The sequence below is a fragment of the Eulemur rufifrons genome, chromosome 7 (assembly GCF_041146395.1).
Source record: "Eulemur rufifrons isolate Redbay chromosome 7, OSU_ERuf_1, whole genome shotgun sequence".
NCBI lineage: Eukaryota > Metazoa > Chordata > Mammalia > Primates > Lemuridae > Eulemur > Eulemur rufifrons.
In genome coordinates this window covers 56,710,802-56,721,351 of record NC_090989.1, presented here as the reverse complement: position 1 = coordinate 56,721,351, position 10,550 = coordinate 56,710,802, and positions in this window count along the sequence as shown.

Sequence of the window (10,550 nt, the reverse complement as noted above, 5' to 3'; positions counted from 1 at the left end):
TATATCAATACAAGCAGAGCTACCTCATTCTTTTTAATGGCTACATAAAATTCCATTGTATGGTTACATCATAATTTAATTAACTACCACTCTAGTGATGGACATTTAGATTGTTTTATGTTTCATTTGTTTTAAATTTTGTTTGTGGTATAAATAATACCACATAGAATATTTCTTGTGGCTATATCTCTTTGTATTTGTTTAAGTATATTTGTAGAATAATTGTTTTGAGTGAAATTGTCAGGTCAAAGGGTTTGTGCATTTGTATTATTCATAGATTGTCCAATTGTACCAATTTACATTCATTCCAACAGTGTTTCAATGTGTTTTTCCTTAAATTCCTATTTTAATATCTGTAAGATTCTTACTTCCCAGTTCCTACTTTCTCTTTTTAGTCAAACAGCTCGGTAATATGATATGATTATAATGAGAATTATACTATTTAATAAAAATGGAGTTATGTTCTTTGTTATATTTGCAAGAGAGAGAATGAGTGTATTAGGACATTAGTTTCTTTTGAACTCATGATATCTCTATAAAGGTGTTGATATTTAATGCCTAACAGTTTTGCAGATGTGATAAATTGGAATTGTGTATTTTCATGGCATACCTTCTGTTGTAGTATATTTTTCAAATAATCAATGTCTATAGACTATATAAGTAGCAAAATATGTACTATGGAGGACTTGGAGAATGTGTAAAATATGATCTATGTGCTAAGAGAATGGCATGGGATGACATGATAATCTTCTCCATATCTTGTGGAGTAAATATTGAGAATGTGTATGTTAATTATTTTTTAATATCTTAAAAATATTTTTAATTATGAAAAATTATGAAAAAATGAGTCTGTTTCCTTCACAGCAGGAACAAACATTAAAAGCTTTTCATCATGATAAAAATTAAAATAAAATGATTCATTCTTCAGTCATGCCATCTAAGACATCTAAGATATTTAAGATAGGTAATTTGTCTTATTAATGTATTTTCCTTCCTTCATACATTTAATTACTATAGGGTTTATCCTTAAAGGGATTTTTAGACTATTTTGGATGTAAAACTAACCTAATGACACTTAGCACATAATATTTTGATCAAACCAATTTGACTTGGCCAAAAATCTCAACCATTAAATTTCTTCATATAAATATTACCAGTGTTGCACAATAGACATCATAACTCTGTTCTTGAACTTTTGTAATTCTTTCCTTATCCCTGGTTGAGGCGTGGCTCATAGTTAGGTACAAAAGTATCTGTCTAAATATTACTGAAAAGCAAAGTAAGACAAAACTGTGCTTACATCTTAACCTGGTAATGTTAAAACAGGCATGCCAAATGACACCATATTAAAGATTTCAAGATAGTTTATAAAGGTTAAATTATATTGTACAGAAAATAATTGTATGAAAATTTCAACTATGGGGGTAAACATGGTTGAACATTGAAATCAAGTGGGAAAAAAATTATACATATTTTTCAAATCCACTCTACATCTGCTGAATCAGAAAATCTAGAGATCAGACCAGGTATGTCAGTTACATCATCGAGGAAGTAGAACTGAGATGGAGTTAGCACTTATTTATTAGGCCATATTTTTACAATCTCATTTTATGTGTCTCATTCATTATGTTTTCTCTCCACCTGCCCTTTAATTTTTTCCTTTGCTTTGCTTTGTTAGATTGGTTAGTTCTCTCTCTCTCTCTCTCTCTCTTTCTTTCAACACCTCTAGTAATTTGAAAGTTATCCATTGTAACATACACCTATTAGTGGATATGCTCTACTTATGAACATCTAAAAACAGCTTTCCTGAGGTATAAATGATATATTTAAAGTGTACAATTTGTTAAATTTTGCACACATTTAAATTATACACTTTGGTAAGTTTTGACATAGTTTTACTCCTATGAAAGTATCAGCATAATCAAGATAATAAACTTGTCCATCATCCCAAAAAGCTTTCTGATGCTTCTTTGTAACCCTATCTCCAAACTCCTCTTGTTCTCCCATACCCCACTCCCTAGGCAATCACTAATCTGCTTTCTGTACCTATATACTAGTTTGCATTTTCTAGAATTTTCCATAAACAGGGTAATATAATATGGACCCTTTTTTTGGTCTGGCTTTTTTCACTCATAATTATTTTGGGAGACATCTGCACATGAAAACTTCATTTTTTTATTGCAAATAGTATTTAATTGTATACACAAACTAGTTTGTTCATTTGTTTCTCTAATGATGGACATCTGGGTTGTTTCCAGTTTTGGGCTATTAGAAATAAAGCTGCTATAAGCATTCTTATGCAAGTTTTTTTTTTTTTGATGTATGCTTTTATTTTTTATTGGTAAATAGTGATGAATGGATTGGCTGGATCATATGCTAAGTGGATGTTTAGCTCTTAAAGCAATTGCCAAACTGGTTTTCTAAGTGGTTGTACATTTCACATTCTCCCACCAATGTATAAGACTTCTAGTCTTTCCCTATTCTTGCTGACAAGACTTGTCAGTCTTTTTAATTTTAGACATTCTAATAGATGTATATTGCTATGTTATTTTGGTTTTCATGTGTATTTACCTAAACACTAATGATGTTGGCCATATTGTCATATATTTGTTTACTACCCATATATTTTCTTTGGTAAATGTCAAAATATTTTCTATTAAAAATTTGGGTAGCTTTTTCTTAATTGACTTGAGAATTCTTTGTATTAATATATTCCTTTTCAATTCCTTGATTGGTTCCACTCCCTTAGAGACAACAAATATTCTTTTATCTGTGTCTAACCTACTTTCAGATCTTCTCATTGAGTTTTAACTTTAAGTAAATATTAAACTTGATTCTATAAATTTATTTAGTTTCTTTAAAATATTTTTTTGTTTGAATGTCACTTTGAATTTCTGTAAATAAGTTAAAGATAATTACTCTGTAAGCATGTTGAACATATATTCTACAAATTTATTTGAAAGTTATAATACATAAATCTTTTGATGGGTTTGTTTATTTTGATTTTTATGTCATCTCTCATTATGGATATTTGTCTTTTTTTAAATTTTGGAGTGATAGCTTATATTTGATTATTTATATCTGTGAGACTCATGTGGAATCTGGGATGAAGGAAGGTTCTTTTTTTTGTGCTTCTGGGAAGTGCTACCAAGCTGGGAAAACTAACTGAATTTCTCAGCTTAGAGTTTCTTAGATAATATAGGTAACATAAATTCAACACTCAAACCTATATAAGGGCAGTGTTATGGCAACAAATTCATAGTAGAGACCTATTCTAGTGCTATTTTTTCTTTTTTTCATCTAGATCTTAGAATATGAGAAATAACTTTATCTCTTTCTTTTTGAATACTTGGATTTATTTAAAGTTTACCCTGACTTTATTGAGGGTGGTGGTATATGTGTCTCAGTTTCAACTCCCTACCTTATATGGGCTCAAAGTTCTTTTCCTGTCCTCTAAATGACTATTAAAATTTAAGTCTCTGGGTTCCTAATAACCCTCTTGGGTAGTCTTGGGTTACCTTCATTTTTGTAGTTCACATTTTTGCTTCCTTTCAGTTTGGGTTCAAGAAATTCTTCTTAATTTCTTGTAAGCTCAGTTAAGCTTTAAAATTTTTTTTTAAATTTCATCCCTCTTCTTTGGTGTTTTTAGCTGAATATTTTGTTCAGAGTATCTAATTGACAATATTTCCACAAATAGAAGTACTAAACAGAAGTACATTTTTTTTGTATATTTCTTATATGAGTTCTATTTCCTCAGGCATCATTTGCTCTACTTCTTATTGTAAGTGTTTTTATTTCATGGTACTGGTTTTCCTTAAGCATCTGGTGAGAGGGAACAGAGTGTGGAAGTTAAGGGTACAGGCTCTGGAGCCAGACTGTTAGGATTTGGTTTTTGTCTTTGCCATTTACTAGCTGTTTGACATGGAAAAGATAGTAATGATACTCAATAGTAGTCACAGGAAACATTTGAGCATTAGATGAGTTAAAATATAAAATACTAGTGCTCAGTCCATTTTGACAGTGTTCTCAATCTCAGTTGTCTGTTTACTTTATAGGTGGAAGACTGATTAATTAGTATTGGTGGATGGTGTGGGTTTTACTGGCATGACTATTACTTGAATTCTATACTGACCACAGGGCGTTGGGCATGTGTGGATGAAGGCAGGCCAACAGCCAGGCTTCCCCAAAGGGGCAAAGGTAGGGACTCTGGATCAATTCCCATCATAGTGCTGTGGTTATTCTAAATGCAGAGCGGTTTAATGGGTTTCCTATGTGATGTAGTGTATTAGTTTGCTTGGGCTGACCTAGTAAAAGTAATACAAACTGGATGGATTAAATAATAGACATGCACTATCTCAGAGTTCTAGAAGTTAGAAGTTCAAAATCAAGGTGTTGGCAAAATTGGTTTCTTCTCAGGGTTAGAAGGGAAGGATCTGTTCCATGTTTCTCTCTTTGGGTTGTGGATGGCCATCCTCATGTTCATATGACACTGTCCTTGTATGCATGTCTGTCTCCAAATTTCCCCTTTTTATAAAGATTCCAGTAATATTGCACTAGGGCCTATCCTAATTATGTCATTTTAACTTGATTACCGCTATAATAGCCTTATATGAGATATTACATTAATTGATTTTTGCACATTGAACCACTGTTGCATCCCAGAGATGAATCCCAAATAGTCATGGTGGTGTATAGTTCTTTTAATGTGTGGTTGAATTCAGTTTGCTAGTATTTTGTTGAGGATTTTTGCATCTGTCTTGATCAGGGATATTGTCCTGTAGTTTTCTTTCTTGTAATATCTCTGTCTGGCTTTGATATTGGGGTAATGCTGGCTGTATAGAATGAGTTTGGAAGTATTCATACCTATTCAATATTTTGGAAATGTTTGAGGAGGACTGAAATTAATTATTTTTTAAACGTTAGGTAGAATTTGCCAGTGAAGCCATCAGGTCCTGGGCTTTTCTTTGTTGAAAGTTTGTTGATTACTGGTTTGATCTTTTTATTAGTTATAGCTCAGACTTTCTGTGACTATATGTAACTGTAACTGTTCAGACTTCATATTTCTTCATGATTTAGTCTTGGTAGGTGGTATGTTTCTAAGAATTTATCCATTTCTTCTGGGTTATCCAGTTTATTGGCGTAGAATTGTTTATTCCTATGGATTTTTTTTGGCATCAGTTGTAATGTTTCCTCTTTCATTTATGATTTTATTTATTTGAGTCTTCCCTTTTCCTTTCCTAGTTTAGGTAAATGTTAGTGAATTTGTTTATTTTTTCAAAAAAAAATCTTAGTTTTATTAATTGTTTTCTGTTATTTTTCTCTTCTCTATTTTATTTATTTCTACTCTATTCTTTATCATTTCCTTCCTTTGCTAACTTTGGATTTAATTTGTTATTATTTTTCTAATTCCTTGAGGTGTGGGGTTATGTTTTTTATTTGAGACTTTTCTTCTTTTTTCCATGGAGGTGTTTTAATGCTATAAACTTCCCTCTTAGTATTGTTTTTTTGCATCCCATGAATTTTAGTATGGTATATTTTCATTTTCATGTGAGTCAAGGTGTTTTTTGTTTAGTCTTTTGATTTATTCTTTGACCCACTTCCTGTTAAAAAATGTATTGTTTAATTTCCCCATATTTGTGAGTTCTCATCAACATGCAAAAATCAGTTGCATTTCTATATATTAATAACAGATCATCTGAAAAGGAAATTGGGAAAACAATCCAATTTACATAGCATCAAAAAGGTTAAAATACTTATGAGTAAGCTTAACTAAGGAAGTGAAAGATTTGTTTACTGAAAAATAAAAAACATTGATGAAAGAAATTAATGTGAAGACACAAACAAATGGAAAGGCATCCTGTGTTTATGAATTGGGAGATGTAATATTGTTATAATTCTATACTACTTGCTATGGTTTGAATGTTTATATCCCTTTCAAAATTCATGTCGAAACTTAATCCTCAATGCAAAAGAGGGGCCTATAAGAGGTGATTAGGCCATGAGGGCTTCTCCCTCATGAATGAATTAGTATCTTATGAAAGGGTTTAAGGTGGCAAGTTCATCTATTTTGTCCCGTCTGGACAACGTCCCTCCCTTCCAGAAGATGCAGCAATAAGGTGCCATCTTGGAAGCAGAGAGCAGCTCTCACCAGACACTGAATTTGCTGGTGCCTTGATCTTGGACTTCCCAACTTTCAGAACTGTGAGAAATTTCTATGGTTTATAAATTACCCAGTCTGTGGTATTGCGTTATAGCAGCAAAAACAGACTAAGAAACTACCCAAAGAGACCTGTAGATTCAATGTAATCCCTATCAAAATACCAGTGACATTTTCTACAGAAATAGAAAAAAATTCTAAAAGTCATATGAAACCACAAAAGCCCTTGAACATCCAGAACAATCTTGAAAAGAACAATAAACCTAGAGATATCACACTTCCTTATATCAAAATATATTGTAAAACTACAGTATTTAAAACAGTATGGTATGGACATAAAGACAGAAATATAGATCAATGTAACACACCGGAAATGCCTGAAATAAATCCAGGCATATCATGGATATGCATAGTCAATTAATCAACAAATGTTCCAAGAATACACAATGGAGAAAGGATAGTCTCTTCAGTAAATGTTCTTGGGGAAATTGAATATCTCTATGCAAAAGAATGAAATTGGACCCTTACAGCATACACAAAATCAACTCAAAACAGAGGGTGGAGAAGAAATAGAGGATACAGCTGTTCTGTTCTTTCATTAAAAATCCCAATTTTCATATTCAAATGTGTTGAGGGATTTTCTATTTGGTGACAAGAATCTGATCCTGGTGATAAGTATATAGCTTAGAAAGTTGGCAAAGCATACACAGTCATATACACCTTTTTCATAAGAAGTTATCATTAGCCATTCCTTTTGGCTAACCAAACTGAAACCAGTGTGAACAATTGCAGGGGGTGTGTGTGTGGGGGGGTGGGGGGCGGCACAAGACAAATACAAAGGGCAGGATTATTGTCTGTGCAGGAAGCTGTAAGGAAAATTTATGGGCAGAAACTTCAGCCTACTAGTCAGCACCCTCAGTCTTCACCTTAGCATCCCACACAGCAAACCTGAGTTTGAGGCAGGAGACAGCATGTCTTAAATTGCTTTAACCAGAAGCAACCTAAACAAACAGAGGAAAAAGAGAAATAAAGTAAATATTATGAAGCAGAAGAAGTTAACACTGTCATTTGGGGGGAGAATTATTTGTCTTGTGATTCTTTGTGAGTATTTTACTTCTAAATACTTTCTGTCTCAGTGTTTTTGTATTCAAGTGCATATCCCTAGAAGGAGAGGTCGTGTTTGGCTTCTTTCATAAACCACACAACAAATCACCAAACAAACATACATAGGCACACACACATAAAATACAGTACAAGATAAGAAAAACTACCCATGGAAAGATTTTGGTTTCTATGCTGGTTCTACTACTCTATGGTTAACTGACTTAAGATGAGTTATTTAACCTCTCGGACTCTCTACCTCCTTGTGTGTAAAAATGAATATAATGATACCTACCTCATGAGAATCATTTTGACTATATCTGGGACATAGCTCGGTCAATTACAATTGGATCTGAATCATGGGTCACACATACATCTTTCTCTTGAGATAAATAAATGTGTAAAAGCACAAACCAGGAAATTCTGTCATTATCACCTCAACTGTCCGGATAGGAAATGCTTCTTTTTGAATTGCTCATGAGCCAGAAAGACAACAGTCTAAGCTAGTGGGGGATTTCTCATCAGTGCTAATGGGGCAGGGCAAGAGAGGTAAAAGAACACAGCTGGGCCCATGGGATGGAGGTGGAAAACACAGAGGTAAGGATAGAAAAATAAAAAGAAGAAACTCCCTTTGGAAGATGGCTTCAGCTTTTGGGATCCTATTCACAATTTTTCTTTTTTTTCATAGCTGGTAAGTCTATTGGGCAAGTTGGGGGGAAGGGTGCGAGGTGTTGGGTAGAGTAGACAGGAAACCATGATGAGAAAGAGACATTAGAATATTTTCCACTGGAGTTTTTCATGTCCGTTAAAGTGCTCAATTTTATTCTCTTTCTCTTTTCCTCGCCTAAGAATTTTAGATCAATCCACTGGGTGGTGGCCAAGGCTCTGCATTTGTTCTACATTTCTAACAAGCTTCCAGGAGATGCTGGTGCTTCTGATCTGCCGATCACACATGGAATAGCAAGGCTTTAAGCAAGTCTTGTTATTTGAAAAGAGAGAGAGACTTGTGGCCTTGTAATAATTCTCACAATACATCCTTGCACCATTTGATTAAGTAAAAGCTCTGACTCTGGTGGGGCAAAGGCAATATACGTAACCTAAACATCTGTACCCCCGTAATATGCTGAAATAAAAAACATTAAAAAAAGAAAAAAAAAAACGAAAGGAAAAAGTAAATAAAAGAGTCTAAGAACAAATTCCCACATAAATGTAAGTCTCCTTATTAGTGGGTATGTGCTATTTAATCCACTTTAGGGGAGACTTTTTTTTAAACAAAAGTGCTCTATAGGCAGAGTGATATAGAAAAGACATGAACATTCCCTGTGCTCCTTCTTATTGACTGTGGGATCTTTGATTACAATCTCTGCCCTGTCCCTGCGGAGGCAGATTCCTCATCTGTAAAATGGGAATAGCTATTTTGCCCTTACAGAGAGTTTTAGTACTGAATCTCAAGTGCCTCTCAATGATCAATAAATATTAGTTTTCTTATCTCTTTCTAGCCTATCTTTTGAAGAATCTATTTATATATTTATGAATAACTATCAGTTTTACATTTAAGCTAAATTTAGTCTTTTTATCTGTTTATCATTTCCTCATGTATTTTGACAATGCATTTTAATAATTAGGTTATGTTACTGTACATAATCAAAGCAAATAAAATATTTATTTTAAAAAAATATTTTATAATTGCTTTTATACTAAGTTGGAACGATCTTCTTTTCAGTTACTCTGAATTATCAAGGAAGTTTTGACAGGGAGAATAATACTGGTCTTGAAGTAAAAAATTCTGACTTTGAGACTTAGAGCTGTCACTTACTAATGATGTTGGCAAATTATTTCACATCAGTTTCCTCATACTACAATGAAGATGATGTTCTCTAGCTCACTGGGTTGGTGTTAAAGTGAGCTAATAAATGTAAAAATACTATATGTTAGAGAATAATGAATTACCACTATTAATTACTAAGGATCCTTTGATAACATGCTAAAGGTGTGGTATTCATGCTAAGGCATGCCAAGGCATATTTATTCACTCTTGGTTGTCCTGATCCATCATAAATTAACCTGACCAGCTTGGTATGAGTTTATATAAATTTATTTTCTTTCCAAGAGAACATATTTATATTTATCCCTGTTTTATAGAAAACCAATCAATCCATTCATTTTAACCAATGAAGAAACTGAACTATAGTGAGATTATTGAACATTTGCCAAAGTTATACAGTGATTACATAGTTATTTAATATAAAAGTTTTTGAATCCTAGCTTAGTGTTCTATGATACATGGGGAAATTAGTCTATGAAAAAAATGAGAAAAATAAAAATAATATAGTGAAAGTTTTACATAAATCCAAACTGAGTTAATTTAAAGAGCTCTCCTTTATTTTAAAATTATCAAGTTCTTAAATTTCTAATTTTTGATGTTAAAACATTTTTTTAAACGACTTGCTGGTGCATATCATTTTTAAATATCCTTACTAAAAATCTTTCCATTTAAAAATTTTTATTAAACTGTAACATCCCAACATCTAAGAACCATTAATCCTAGAAGAATACCACATCAAATGAATGTCTTCACCACTTGGGTTTCGCTGGAGAATGTGTATAGCTTGGAAAGTTTATATTTAGAGATTTCTCTGCCCATCTTTGTTTCAGGTTGTTTTTTTTTTCTTTTGTTGCTAGTCTAGAGTTTCTCAGGTATTAATGAGATAAAAGTGCATTGCAAAGATTTTGATCTGGCAACTATGAGTCCTAGTTTGCAATTGCCCTGATTGAATAGCAAAGAGAATTCTAAAACTAAGGGGAAAAAAAGCAAAGGGAATGCATACACTCAGGAGGGAAACCAATATTTGCCAGGTGCCACTCCTAATTCATTTTAACTACTTCTCTTTTATCTCTCTTTTCTTTGGTCCTTATCCAAGGTATTCCTTCACTTCTGTTACACAGAGAGTACGGTCTTCTGTGTGAAAGATTTTCCTAAGGAAAACTGAATTGTTCTTTTCAATTATCTGCAGCGTAAAAGTCTTTTCTAACTCTTTGCTTCCAGGAAGTCTTTTTGGATTTGCACCTCATGCACACAATGATTCATCCCTGTCCAAAACTCTTGGAGTCTGGTATCTGTTGTTCCTAATTTCCCTGCACTTGGTAATGTACCTTCAGGTAAAGCCTTTAGCACTGACAGCAGCTGGCAGTGCAGGATGGGAATGTTGGCCTTTCTATCTGGAAGGTGTTCGCATCTTTCATCTCTTTTCTATGCCCTGTCCTAGCTTATTATCTTTCCCCTATACAGTAG